The sequence below is a fragment of the Anticarsia gemmatalis genome, chromosome 17, assembly GCF_050436995.1.
Source record: "Anticarsia gemmatalis isolate Benzon Research Colony breed Stoneville strain chromosome 17, ilAntGemm2 primary, whole genome shotgun sequence".
NCBI classification, from domain to species: Eukaryota; Metazoa; Arthropoda; class Insecta; order Lepidoptera; family Erebidae; genus Anticarsia; species Anticarsia gemmatalis.
Genome location: NC_134761.1, coordinates 8,217,035 through 8,230,799, shown reverse-complemented (window position 1 = coordinate 8,230,799; position 13,765 = coordinate 8,217,035). Strand labels below are relative to the sequence as shown.

Genomic DNA, 13,765 nt, shown 5'->3' with positions numbered 1-13,765 from the left:
CCAGCGGATGCAGAGCAATTCTTCTCAGACTGCAAAGTTAACTAAAAAAGCTATCAAATACAACATATTATATCGATAATTTATAACTACTGAGGCTCTCACTCTGTTATTACATAAACATTGCTTTCATATTTTTATTAAAATTGCGAAGTTCCTTGAAAAATACGCGATCAAATTATAAATGAATACTTACTTGTTGAGCTTCTCATTATTTATTGATTAATTTTACTGCTCAAGTATTTGCAAGCTACTGCCATAATATACAGTAACTACTTTAAAATATCAAAAGACTATTTTATCTTTCCATTTTTGTGTATCTTCTTAGTTATTTGTATTTAGTTAGGGGGCTTGAGAAGATCTGAATCGTTAAGACTGAAAATAAATCTATTTCTTTAGATTACATGTATTTTTAAAACATTTAGGTACAAGATTCGAATAGCTTAAAAAGCAGTTAATTTTTCTATACGCTGAATAAAATATGCAATTCTAGACGTGATAGACAAGAACTATTATTACCCTAATAATGATCAAATTAACCCAAAGCAATGTATAACAACATATCTTTGATTCGTCTTTATCGATTGACATCACAAGTTTCATAACATATTTCGAAACACTACGTAGACCTTTGTCTTCGTTTTTTCTCCTATCCAGGAGAAGCTTAAGGGAATAACTCAGTAACAAATGTACAGGCATGTTTAAAAGACGATACGTCACGGACCTCCTTTTGTTCCTGACCCTCCCACTCCAGCACGTACGAGTGACCCCAACGAAGAGATGAATTTTAATCGGGTTAACAATTTTTTTGTGTTTTTCATGTAGAAATATTTAGTTTATATTGTTGTTTGGACAAGAATTAATGAATTTAATTTATTATTCTGCTGTATCTATAGTAAACTATTTAATTGCAAATTATTCGTAGTCAAAACGACAATTACGTTGGAATACACATCATCAGTTTTTCAGAGAATGTAGACAACTATACGAATTTTACGTTAGTGCTCGTTCCTACTTTAATCAATTTAGATTTCTTATATTGTCGTTAATCTACTTAAAGTATTAAACACATAACAATGAACATGAACGCCCGAACACACTACATAAAAATCTGCCCAGAAAAGTAAAAAAAGAACGCTCAAACACCTCCAAAGACACCCTCTTCCAATGATTGACACAACACGTCACACATCATAACACAATCACAAAATAAATGCCAAGAAAACCTCCCCTGACAATCGGGAGTTCTGGACTTGCAAACTTAGATTGAAGCCTCCTCCCTCCCCGTCCGGCCCTCTCTGTGCATATTTAAACACCATGAAATACCTCGTGAAAGTCCGCATCAAGAAAAGATTCAATCCGTATGTAAAATGTAAGAGAATATATCGTAAAACATCGCTGCCTACGCTTAAGCCGCAAGTCTTGAATGGTTAAATCCTCTGCGGTTAGACAGATATTAAAGTGGAGAAAATCTTACAAATGACTAGCTTTTATACACGCCCTGTATATAAAATGTATATAGCTTTTAGTTACTGCTGGAAATGTATATACAGTGTTGATTCTATAATATTCTTGCTCTTAAGTCTAATAAAGGTACCTGTTTTGAGTTCGATGATTATAAGTTCGAGTGTTTGAAATATTAAACTTTAAAAAATACTATTTTATCGCCAATCCCACACACACCCTAGGACTAATATAATAATAAAAAATTAACCTATCAATGTCTCACTGCTAGGCTGAGGTCTTCTCCCGTAATGAGGGAATGGTTAGGCCCTAAGTCCACCACGCAACTCGCACTTGGCCTAAGACTAATATACAGTTTAATTTAAAAAAAAACGGTAAAACCTAACTGATTAGTAAGTCGAAAATTGCACATCGTCCCATTGATATTAAGGCAAAGAAACTTAGTAACGATCTATTTGTCTGTCATTCAGGCTTCTCTAACTAACCTTATTAGATATATCGATCGAATTCTAAGTCAACCAATCATTACAGACCTCCTAACTTCAACATAGCAAGAACAAGTCCCGAACGGAAGCAAATCGACCTTTGACTGCAAGGTGGGCGTCACCTCGTAAGTTGTCATCCCGAGAATAGAGACTCTATCGCTCCTTGTCACTCGCAGACGTAGACTGAATTAGATATTCGATCTGTGAATATCATATCAAGCGAGTTCAAGAAATTATTGAAATGTTCACTCACACGACTAATTGAGAGGTTTTCAATACAAAAAAACGGTATTACATTATTGTAAAGTGTAAGACAAATAAAGACAAAATACTTGTCAACATAAAAATATTTATAGTAAGAGAATAAGGCCATAAAACTGTAATCTTTAAAGAAAGAAAAATAACTTCAGTAGTAATAGCAGATAGGTGTTCGTGGCTATCACCAGCCGCACGTTTGTTCTGTGGATGGGTGCTCATAATATGTGTACGAAGTTTCTCCGTGTTTTGGAAGGCACGCTAGATTTTGGGTCTCAGCTGTCATTTTCAAAGACAAGTAGTCAAAAATGTTGAAAGTCATCAAGCAGTCTTACCGAGGGATATCGTGTTAAAACCTGCCAAGTATGTCAGCAAATAAATTACCGAAGTATTTCAACGCAACGTATTTAACTTCACAATACTAATAGCAGGTAAAACATAGAAACACTGCGTAAGGTAGTGTACTTATAGACCAATTTACACAATGGCCATGTAACTATAACGCGCTTACTCCAACTAACTCGGGCCAATTTACTCACTATAACTTTTTCTGCCATTCCCAAATCACCAATAACTTATTTTATGTACTTTCGTGAGTACAGTCATGAGCAAAAATATGTATACAGTGTCACCTTTCAGTTGAACCTTTGTGTGAAAACATCAATTAGAATATTGCTGTAACTCAACAGTAATTAACACGGTGATTGTATTTTGTTTAAAGTTAATTAACAGTTAATAAAATATGATAGTTTTTATTTTGACTTAGGCGTTGAAATTGGTATTTTCGACAATTTAAATATTTAAAGCAAGATATATTACAGTTTTTTTATGAAAGTTTAACACGTTAACTGCCACGTCAGGCACCGGTACCTGACGCACCTAGTATCTGTTAGGGCCATGTCAGACACGGGGGACTGACGCAGATGCATATATTTCAAATAAACCCAAGGAGCCGTCTGGCACGTTTATCGCATTTTTCTTTACGGTAATTGACTGACAAGGCCCCAGAGAAACTATGTGCAGCTTGGCCCACCATTTTCATGATTGGAACGAAAATTAAATAGGAAAAATAAAATACGACACTATGAAATTTTGCAAATGCTTTTTATTTGGCGAAATAATAACATTATTATCGGCGTTACCGCTGAGAGAATTAGAAATAAAATAAAATAAATAGTATTAGAAGAAAAACAAAATTTTAAATTTTTTTATGTTCTTCATTGAAACATTTTAGACAATAATGTGGTTCATTGGGACAATTTGGACAATAGGTATTTACTTGCTTCGTTTTCCTTCTCGCATGATTTCTATCCACTGTTTCTACATTAATCTTATAACACCTCGAGCAATATTTACGAGATTTTTTTACATTTGATTTTTTTTTTATTTTTTTTTTACTTTGAGTCAAATTTTGCTTTTCCAGTTCGTCAATAACTTGTAGATCAAGTAACGATAGTTCAAAATCATCCATATTATCAATAATCGACATTATTAGTAATAGTAATCGTCACATAAATAACTTTATCTGAGAGCAATAAATTTACGCGCCTACTTCGACAACTATTTAGCAACGACTAAAAAAATGCATTTACTGCATGCTAGAGACCCCCGACAGGTTGCAACGTGCAAGGAGCGAACTATTTAGGTACTTACAGTCAACCGATCGCAGCCCGCAGTGAACGAAAAGTTTTCCCGCGCAAATGCAAAATACGCGCGGCCGCAATATTATTACTTGTTTCATGACAATGCCTGACAAAATGCCTGACATGGCGCAATAGGTATATTTTATACCGTTTGGGCTTTGTCAGTCACATATGCCTGACAAATTTATTTTTACCTAAATCTTACATAAATAATCATGGAAATTAACCTTTTCACCGCCACGGACGTTAAGAGACGTAAAATTGAAAATCGCTCACGACGCCATCGACGTGATAGCACGTCAAAAATATCACTTTTTTATAGTTCAAAATAAACATACAACAATACGTTTCAAGTGTTTTCTTTCTCCTGTTATTATTACCTAAACATATTTATTACATTATTACACAAAGACATATAATAATTAGACAGTTGTACCTGAAAAAAAAAAACAAAGTAAATCATCATGCAAAATGTATAAATTTAGCCCGCAAATCCACGCCACAGACGTGAAGACGCGTCAACTAGTGATGTGCAAGGAAAAGGACTACAATCTAAACACTTTATGCAATATTTCGAAAACAAATTGAAATACTTCACTCCTTTCTGAAAAAAAAATTTTTTGTCTGATATGTTTTAAATTAGATTCAATACAAACCTAAATATGTAATAAAACTACCATATCTAGTGATAAACTCATGACTAAATAAGTGCAAATCGATCATTTTGTGGCAACTCTCGCGCATCTCTATTAGCGGAATCCCTTACAGTGCTTCGTACGCCACTGACGGAATCAGACGGCGCGCTCTGACGTCACCCGCGCTGCTGGACACTCGTAGTGTTGTTGCAATACGTTATTAATAATAGGTACATAAATTCTTGTGTATAATAAATTTTTCGTACACCATCTGCGCCACAAAAATGTCTTCCTGACTTGACCTTGACTTGTATCTCCTGGCTGTCCCATGTATTTCGCCGATATAACATATTATCAATAATGTCGTCCGAAGTAACTTGGGTTTGTTTATCGGCGTAATTGACTTTTCTTTTTTTATTTAAATTGCTAATTAGGCTTGGTGAACATGGACGAGAATCTTTAGAAGTAGACATAATTAGCAAAATATTTTCGTAGTACGCGGAATAACAGTGACATTTCGAATCATAGAGCACAAAACATATTTATTTTACCGAGTCATAGAGTTCTTTCAAACTGTGTTTCCATGTTACTACATCAAAATAAATTTTATAGACTAGAAAAATATTACGAAAATTTTATTTCTACATTTATTAAAATCGTAAGATACGAGTACGAAACAATTGTGCAAAATTGAGTATTGATTATAATTTAACGTATTCAGATGAATGATTAAACGTAACGATATATTATACTTCACTCCGACTTGCCACACTGGTACATCTCTAATATAAGGCGGCAAAATTTGAAATCGCAGCGCTGACCACGCCAGTGGCGTTTCTTAACGTCAAAAGGTGTCGTCACAACTGGGATTAGTGCTGTGACTTTTTGAATAAAATATTTGAATTAAGTACTTTTTTTATGCAAATTGTTCGTGTATATCATTGTTATTTTTGGGTAATGAGTACTGAGTAGTGTAAAGTTGACACATGGGAGAAATTCAATAAAATTTTGTGGTACTTTTATGCAATTTTTACTCATAATATAAGAACACGTAAAATTAATCGAAGTTTTATCGATATACACTTTTCCCGTGACTATTATTTTGTAGGTATAAACGAAGGAATTTATTGCTTGGCGTGGGGAACACCGATTTTCAATATTACTCTGGCGGTGAAAAGGTTAATACGACATGATCAATTATCGTAATTTATGTCAATAGGTTACATTTCAGAAAAATAAAAAAATGACGTCATAAAATTTTGTATTTTTTTATCTTGGCAGTTAACGTGTTAAGGACTGTTTTATTTCCATTTCCTGTTTTTCAGTTACTATTTTGCCAAATAGTGAAATGCTAAAGACAGTGTTTTCTACGATACCTAAATATGCGCTGTTTTACACCTTTGTTACAATATTGTCTTGTTGTAACTTGACTTGTCTTCCTTTCATTTGAATACACATAACCTTACCATTAATATAAATCCTACCAGTTGATCAAATCAAAGGTATAATTAGATGTAGGAACAAAGCTAGGAATCTCTGAAACTAAAATACTGTATCCAAGAATACTGATGCAAAAGTAGCACAATATCTGGGGGCACGGCAGTGCCCCCGCAAGTCGAGCAAAAAAAAGCGGCACGGCCGTACCATCTTTTCTCGAAGCAATTCAGGCCATTTTCGACCCCCTATAATTTCGTTGTGGATAAAACAAGAAGCCTGAATTTTTAGCGACTTATCAGTCATTGTATGAACACGGTATATTGAAAATTTCAGTCAATTTGAACCAGAACTTTAAGAATGACAACTTGTTAAAGTTTTGAATTTTGTCACTCACTGATTCACTGACTCACTGACTCACCGATCATCAAAAGTCTAAGGCATTTCTAGCAGACTTAGAAGCTTCAAATTTAGAATACAAATAGAATTTAGTATCTTAATCATGGGAAAATTTCAATATTTTCTAATTTCAGTCCAGTTTTCTAAATACATTAACTGCAAGAATAACTTTGTAATCTTATACATTTATATAGGATTACAAGGTTACATTTGCAGTAAATGAATTAATTATTACTGTAGTATAATAGAAAATAATAGGTGTACATAGGTACCTACTGTATGAGGCATAACTTAAGGGTGTTTAGCCTATGAAACTGAACAACATTTCAATAGGAAAATATGTTGCATTATGAAAAAAATTACCGTCTTTCCATACAAATTGGACTTATGTTCGCTTTACAAAAAGAAGTGAGATGCCATCAAAAACATCCTGTAAAAAACCTCAAGTCTCGCAGCGTAAAAAGTGGTGAGATCTATGTAATACCAAGTCGATTAATCTGTTTAGTCTCTACTGAAAGGACCTTCTGTCTTAAGTTATTTCATAAGTTATTACCATGCCAATATTAAAAATATTTCACGTTTAAAACAAATAAATCGACTTGGTCATCGCATGAAAACACAAATTCGCATCTCAATCATTATATTCGGAAGGACCCTAGTGAGGAATTTGGTTGCTGGCCCGTCGTGCTGTGCAGTGTGGTACATACTAATAATCAAATCATGCGATGGCCAGGTCGATTTATTTGTTTTAAACGTGAAATATTTTTAATATTGGCATGATAATAACTTATGTAATAACTTAAGACAGAAGGTCCTTTCAGTAGAGACTAAACAGATTAATCGACTTGGTATTACATAGATCTCACCACTTTTTACGCTGCGAGACTTGAGGTTTTTTACAGGATGTTTTTGATGGTAATCTGTGGTTATAAACCTCTAACATTTCAGTAATAATTTATTAACAAGAACCTGAGCCTTATCCTTTTCCTATAACCCATAGCTAAACTATAGCTATACACCGTGACAAAAGAGCGCTCAGTAAGTGGCTACGACAGGGGTCGACCTGTATCTATGGTCCCCGAATTCACGCTAAGGCTACGTCTCCAACATATTAGGTCGGGGGAAAAGTCTTTTCGCATTATAGTATGTATGAACTATACTTGTAATAAAATCTTTTCTCTACACAAAAAAGCTCGATATTTGGGTACCTCACGAGCTCACTGAAAGAAACCTAATGAACCGCGTACTCATTTGTGATTCTTGAAGCCAAAGAGATTTTATTACAAGTTCATTCATACTATAATGCGAAAAGACTTTTTCCCCGACCTAATTGATGTGCCAGAAGTGAGGAAAATTTCCACCAATAAGATAGCTTTAAAGCAGCAGCATTTAGCTCAACTAATCGCTGCTATGTCTTCAACCTGAATTTGGCCAACGTGGTGGACTCAAGGCATAACCCCTCCCTCATTACGGGAGGGGACTCTTACCCAGCAGTGGCACATTAATCGGTTAAATGAAGTATTCGTGAAGTTTTTCCGCATAGATACCTCGCTCACCTCCAGTGAAAACACAGCCTTACTCGCTGCGTCAGCTTTATCATGGATTACTAGCCTTTTCCCACCGCCTCTTTCTTATATCAATGTCATAACACAGTATATAGGAGCTTTTCACGAAGTTGATGTCTTACAATAACCTAATTTACTTTGTACGAAACTTTCTACGCGAATCATTTCGGGACTGATTGAGATTGAAGTTATTTTTTGTTGGACTTTGTCTATTGGATTTGGAATGAAAATAGAGGTTTATTTTTGTAATATAGATGCAAATGGTTTTATTATAGAATAAGGTTTATTGAAAGACTTAGGGTCTAAAATATTTTGTTAAAATAAGGTTCTAGCTTTTGTTAAAATCTGTTTTTAGAATCGGCTTATTGATAAATCTATTTTTTTTAATGGTTTAAGGTAAATCATTGTATTTTTTCAAAGTAGAATAGATAGTAGGGTTTCTTCACGTAGGCATGTGGATGTAGTCTCACCTTATAATTAAACTGAGGCCAAATTGATAAAAACATGAATCAGGGAGTTAAACTAACCTTAACTTATCCGAAGGTATTTAATGCCGAAAACCTAATATTCCTTCTATAAAAACTACCATCTTTGTTTCTTTTATACAAAAAATATAAATCATAGTTCTATTTCTAAGCAGTCGTTGAAACTTAAAGCCCTTAACGTCAAGTTGTCAGTCAGTAGATAGAATGGTAGTCGATGGATACATATATCATAGCTGGCTGCAAACGATCGCCGTTTGCGATAAAAACGATATGGCTGTTGTTCACTGATGGTTGTAAACGCGAAAGAGGTAAAACTTGTGACTATTACTAGGCAGTGTATATTGTAAAGTGACTTTGATATTTATGGAGCCGCGGAATTTTATATGATGATGACCTATCTGTTACTAAGTGTAAAGGTAATCAACAGTACGCACATGTCTCTTTCAAAGGTCGATTCAAGAGAATCATCTAATAAAAACGTTGTCTCTAAATTAAAAATATGTTTCATTAACCGAAACATGAGCGTTTAAAGATGTTTCCACGTTAGGGTCATTTTTATAACCCTAATATGGAAAAACCTCATTCGAACCTCCAAAAATTACGATTGAACCTAGTGCTAAAATCGCTACTTATATGGATTGTAGAAACAAAAATACTTGTCATCGCGACTTAAATAAGCGTCATTTGAGTCTTGAAGTGGAAAGATAACTATTGAAATATAAAAGAGAACTAGTGATGAAAGTTTATTTATTGCGCAATACTTAATAGTTTACGATGTATAAACGAATAAAAATCAATAAGAATGGGCCATAAACAATTTATATGACGTCTAGACCAGGTAACTGTCGGACGTGTGAACAGACTCACAACTTTGTGTTCACCTGAGACCTTTACACACTTTGAATTGAAAATAAAAGCCAAATATTTTTTAACTGGTAGATAGTGCCTAGAGGAATAAAGACCGTCTACGTGTACCACTTGTACATTAAAATAAATAAATAGTTCAATCAACGGTACAAATGGTAATAAGTGTCAAGTACCCATCTTCTATTATACGATAATTATATGAGCTATGAGCCCATGGAGTTTATAAAACTTAAGGCATTTATTTAATAACATTTTTTACCTAACTTGTCTTAACAGTATTTTCGCCTTTTTCTATTCTCCATCACAGGGGTTTTATAAAACTAAAAAGTATAAATATTAAGTTAAGCTAAACACTATTATTATAAAGAGTTTTCAAGTGAAATATTATGTGTCAAATCATTCTTAACATAAGGTTTAAAAGCTTAAAAGTCATTGCGGCTTTTCCAACTGTTTGTATCCAAATAAAAAACAACAAAGCACAATTTAGAGCGGTCCAGCGTGTAGTACTGTCACATCGACAATGATTTTAAACGCCCAAGTTTCACATACTTGACAAGCAATTGTGTTCGCCTAGAGACCGCATTAGAGCGAATTGTAGCCGTTTGTGCGACCCCAGATTACTGTTATGTCGGCTATGTTTGCAAGCCACTAGCCCGCGCCACTAGGAATGCAGATCAAATTTTGGTATTCACAATTCGTACTAGGAAAGCTTTTTGTTCAAGTTTAATTAAGGATTTGTCTCGCTGTTCGCTAGCGGAAATGTTCAGTATTCCACGTCAGTGAGCTACCCCGGAATAAAGATTTAAAATTGAACGTACCAAAACCTTTTGTTCGAACCATGAATAATGTCTTCTGAATTACATTATTTCGGAACCACATGTAAAATATTGATTCTTATTACTTCAAATAACTCTGGTTAATATTCCGATCACGCAATTCGAGAAAGTGTGAACGCAATGTCGGTTTCTCATTTTATTTCTTAATAGAAAAATAAGACGGGAAATGTTACCCTAATCCCTTTTAAAGGCGCACAATTAACAAGTAAAGACAAAAGAAAGAAAAGAGGAGGCTAATCACGAATACTTTAAAAGTTTTATTTAATTACCCGAACGGAAATTTGATCTTCAATCTTAATTTCTCTTAGTTTACTTTTAGATTATCTTACATTCCTTTTGGAGAGAGTAAAATGTCAAAGTTTCACTCTTTATGTGGGTGTTACTATGAGAATATATATCAAAATTGAATTAGGAAAGGTGCAGAGTAAGGCGGTGGGTAAATTTTACAGCAGGCATAAAAGTTTAAGTATGCACAGACTAACAATTTTGCGGCAATCAATCCGCAAGTCTCGCGAGACCGCGCGTAAAATTTACTGCACATTGATATTGGGCAAAAAGCTATGAATTCTGAGACTCCGACTGCCTCGTAAGTCACGCTGCGTGGGGAATTTTTCTATGAATTATAATGTGTACATGCTCAAATATATGAACACATTATTTACAGAAAAAAATCTCGGGAAAATCGGGACTGGAGCAGTAATCTATTGTTGATAGAGAATGTTCGTGCTTTGTTCTTTTGTAAAAGGTGTCTGATGCTTTGTACAACGAGGCGTCGACGCGGCGACTGGTCGATGACGTGAGTATTACCGCGCGTGGACAATTACTGGAGCTTAATACCCTTTATTAGCTCATAAAGTGATGCCCATCGGAGAGTCAATTAAAATGTACTCGTTTCATTAGCAGATCTATTTTGAGTTTAAAATATCTCTTCAATTAAAGTAATAATACGACTGAAATGTCACCCTGTGCTATGAATAGAGTGAGAAAATGTCTGCAATTCAGAAAAAGCGTAGGCAGTCTCGAGGGCAGTCACAATCGCGTCTAAATGGAGCCGATGTGCCACTCTGAATAGACACTGATGAAGACTTGTTCTATGTGCAACAATTACTATGAAAAACATACCTATATGAAGACTCGTGAACTTTATTAAACCTATTGCAGAACAAAATATATCTTATGTTTTATCATAGTTTGACTACAGTGTCGCGTAGTCTATTAAAATTATTTTTAACTAGCTGACCCGCGCAACTTCGCTTGCGTCACCTAAGAGAATGGGTCAAAATTTTCCCCCTTTTTGTAACATTTTTCATTGCTACTCCGCTCCTAATGACCGTAGCGTGATGTAATATAGCCTATAGCCTTCCTCAATAAATGGGCTATCTAACACTGAAATAATTTTTCAAATCGGACCAGTAGTTCCTGAGATTAGCGCGTTCAAACAAACAAACAATCAAACAAACAAACTCTTCAGCTTTATTATATTAGTATAGATACTCATATGAAGTAGGTTAATACAAGTATAGCTAATAAAATTTATATTTTACAGATCTTAACTTCTGAAATTGCATGCATAATTTAATGCAGTCTTAGTATAAAATTTTATGTAAATTCTTCTCTCTATATACTGTACAAAGTTTCAGGTTTATATTACTCCTAGCTAAATCCAGTCCGGTATTTTGTTTTAAGCGGATACCAGAAATGTTTTCATCATCAGCTTAGCCTTTCTTCCATCTATGTTAGAGTACCAGTATTTTACGTGAAGCGACTGCCTTCACAACTCAGTTACCTGGGTAACATGATACCCCTCGGTATGTCTGTTTTATCAGACTTTCAGGCTTTTGACTGCTAATAACGACTGACAATGATCTTTGAAAAAACCACCAACCAAATTAAGAAGTGTTGTAAATTATATATTTGATGTAATTAAAGAACAAACCAATAAAGTGTTGGCTTTTGTGAACTCTCCGGCTTGTTCGGATAAATCCGATCGGCTTCCTTTTGTTTTTCTTCGACAACTTCTAATTAAATACTTGAGTTTCATAAATCTATATAGAAGTTTCAAGTTTTAAAACAAGGTTCAAATCTGTAATAACAGTAGATACAGATACTCGTAGTACATTGTTCCTCCGACCTCAAGTTGAAATCAGTTCTAGTTATTGGGTTCGCTTGTTTTCCAATTTTCTGAATCGAAAGTTACCAAACAAACGGTGGAAAATAACATTTTGAAAAATAGAAAGAGCGGCATTGTGGGCGCGAGTTCATTTGGCCGGCGCGCGGTGGCCGTTCTCTACGAAAACATAAGGAAATTGAAGGAATTTTCGGAAAATACTCTCGTATGGTAAATGTGTGTTTGTGCAATCTAACCAAGCCTCTCTATTACTGGATAAAGGGGAAAACTCCTTTGATGCTATTCAATTGCAGGCCGAAAAACTATCAAACAAAAATATACCTACCTGTGTTATAGAACCAGTTAATCGTGTATTCGATGAAGACATAACCAAGAGTAACCATTTCGCACAGTACTTATATTAATTAATTAACTAATCCCAAATTGTATAATATGTGTAGCAAGAATATGTTAAATATGTATGCGAGTTGTATTGTTAGTTAATATAATATTCAGCTAGGCGACGTCCGCAGTATTAAGACGTAACGAACTTTGTTTCGACTTCCTGACCTTTTACCTTTAGCCAGAGCGCGTAGCGGCGCGATACTTATTGTATTATCAGAGCAATGTTGTGCCTTCTGATGTTACCGATGTTACCGATGTATCATGTCAAGTGTTGGCGCCATCGATCTGCACTATTGAACTAGGTCAGGATACCGAGGATGAGGCTCCAGCCCGTCATCCCGTCCATCCCGCGTGCCATCACACGACTTGGACAACTTTCACAGATATACCATCGGCGGCGGGCAGCGCGGTACACCCCCGGCCCGGCCGTCCAAAATCTATTATTAGGAAGTGTAACAGTCCAAATACCGGTAATAAATAATGTATCAGTAACTCGACTCACCGACAAATATCGATCTCACGACGCAACCAAAGTTCAATCGATTTCACATTAAAACTTGAAAGTTTCACCCGAAAAATGCTCACCTGTGATCGCGTTTATACAACACTCGCAACATGTTCATGAGTCCTAGCGAGTTAGGCGGGCGTGGGGTCGCACGCGACGCCGGCGGTGGCGGTGGCGGGCGGGGCGCGCGGCTGGCGCTCGCCGCGCGAGGTGCGCATGGCGCGGGGAGCGGCTCGGCACCACTCGGCACTCGCGGACACGGCCGGCCGGAGCGGGGCGCGTCGCGGACTGGCCCGGCCGCCCCGCGCCGCCCCCCACCGCCCCGCACCCCTCGCGCCTCGCCCCGCGCCGCCGCGTTTCGCTGCCCTAAATTCGCGTTACCGCCGGCACAATAATTGTCGTGCCGCTGCCTGCAGCCGCGGCGGCCGCACACCCTATCGATTCGCTCCACGGCGCGTACGTTTCGTGAAAGTAAAAAGTTAACTCGATCGAATACGATGCGGTCAACGGTTTTCTGTCAAAAACGCGATCCAGTCATTTTCTAGGTCACAAAGTCGATTTAAAAGTTACTATTGATCCTTTACCCAAACTCGAAGTCTTATTATATGTAGTAATTCGGACAGTATCCGATTTCAATGATCTTGATCTCTAACTGCTATTTTTTTTACATTTGTTATTATAGA

General features: G+C 36.0%; 1 protein-coding gene across 5 annotated transcripts in view; it reads right to left on the bottom strand.

The window, feature by feature from the left end:
- Nucleotides 1-13,355, bottom strand: part of NaCP60E (Na channel protein 60E) — a 192,703-nt gene extending 179,348 nt beyond the window's left edge. For all 5 annotated transcript variants that reach the window (XM_076124749.1, XM_076124750.1, XM_076124751.1 and 2 more), the window contains exon 1: nt 13,163-13,355. The gene's annotated coding sequence lies outside the window, so the exon portion shown is untranslated. The remainder of the gene's footprint in view (nt 1-13,162) is intronic.
- Nucleotides 13,356-13,765: the final 410 nt, after the last annotated feature.